A 1926-nucleotide genomic window follows, 5' to 3' on the forward strand; every position below is an offset into this window, starting at 1 on the left:
TAATTCCTTATACATTTTGGATATAAACCCCTTGTTGAATATATTATTTACAAATGTCTTCTCCATTCATTAGATTGTATTTTCATTTTGTTGATGGTTTCCTTCACCATGCAAGTACTTTTTTAGTTTGACGTAGTCCCATTTGTTTACTTTGCTTGTTTGTTTCCCTTACCCAAGGAGATAGATCACAAGAAAAAGATCACTAAGAGCAATGTCAGTGAATTTACTGCCTACTTTTTCTTCTAAGAGCTTTATGGTTTTGGAACTTACATTTAAGTCTTTAATCCATTTTGAGTTTATTGTTGTATGTGGTGTAAGAAAGTGGCCTAGTTAAATTTTTTTTTTGCATATATCTGTCCAGTTTCCCAACACCATTTATTGAATAAACTGTCTTTACCCCATTGTATAGTCTTATCTCCTTTTTCATAGATTAAATGACCACAGAAATATGGGCTTATTTCTTTTTCTTTTTTTTCTTCTTTCTTTTTTTTTTTTGAGATTTTATTGCATAGTTGGGGAAGGGGAACAGTGTTGGGTAATTGGGGAAGGGAACAGCCAAGTTGTTTTCCTTGAACCTTCATTGTGGAGGGCGCAGTTAGCTGAGCTCCAAGTCCAGTCACCATCCAGCTGCCCGGCGGCAGCTCGCAGCCACTCAGCTCAAGGTGCCGTGTTCAATGTTAGTTGCAGGTGGGCATAGCCCACCATCCCATGCGGGAGTCGAACCAGTAACCTTGTTGTTAGGAGGATGTGCTCTCACCAGCTGAGCCATCCTGCCACCTGTTGGCAGCTGAACGGCAGCTCAGCTCAGGCACAGCTCACTAGCCCATGTGGGAATCAAACCAGCGACACTGTTGCTCAGAGTTCATGCTCTTAACCAACTGAGTCACTTGGATGGCCCAGGTATGGGCTTATATTTTGGCTCTTTATTCTGTTCCATTGATCTATGTGTTTGTTTGATGCTGTTTTGATTACTATAGACTTACAGGATAGTTTGATATCATGCAGTGTAATACCTCCAATTTTGTTCTTCTTTCTCAAGATAGCTTTCGAGATACAAGGTCTTCTATGATTCTATATAAATTTTAGGATTATTTGTTTTAGTTTGGTGAAAAATGCCATTCGTGTTTTCCAAGGGGTTGCCTTGATTCTGTAGATTGCTTTGGGTACTATGGACATTTTAATGATGTTAATTCCTTCCATCCATGAGCACAGTACATACTTCCATATCGTCTTCAATTTCTTATAATTTTCCGACCACAGGTTTTTTTTTACCTCCTTGGTTCTTTTTATTTATTCCTAGTTCTTTTTGATGCACTTGTAAATAGGATTGTTTTCTCAATTTCCCTTTCTGAGAGTTCATTATTGGAATATAAAAAAATGCAACTGATTTGTGAATATTAATTTTGTATCCCTCTACTTTACTGAATTCACTTATTAGTTCTAATACTTTTGGCGGAATTGTTAGGGTTTTGTATCATGTCATCTGCAAATAATGACCGTCTTATTTTTTTCCTTTCCAATTTGATTGCCTTTTATTTCTTTTTCTTGTCTGATTGGTGTTGCTAAAAATTCAAATACTAGGGCCGGCCGAGTGGCTCAGTTGGTTAAGAGCTCGCTCAAGAGTTTTAGCTCTGAGCAACAGTGGGTCCATGCCCGGCCCGAGCTGAGCTGCCACTAAGCTGCCAATAGGTAGTAGGATAGCTCAGCTAAAAAAAAAAAAAGAAAAAGAAAAAAAAATTCAAATACTATGTGTTGCCTGACAGCCGAATTCTATGAACACGTCCCCCCGCATTTAGCCTCTAATCCCATTAGCTATGAGAGAAAAGCCTCGGTATGACCTATGACCGGAGGCAGTAATCTCTCTGAGGGAGTGCCTCGGTATGACCAGAGGCCGATAAGACTCCCTCTAAGGAGTGTCTCAAGGTG

Source organism: Hipposideros armiger, unplaced genomic scaffold (assembly GCF_001890085.2).
Source record: "Hipposideros armiger isolate ML-2016 unplaced genomic scaffold, ASM189008v1 scaffold_475, whole genome shotgun sequence".
In the NCBI taxonomy this organism is placed as follows: Eukaryota; Metazoa; Chordata; class Mammalia; order Chiroptera; family Hipposideridae; genus Hipposideros; species Hipposideros armiger.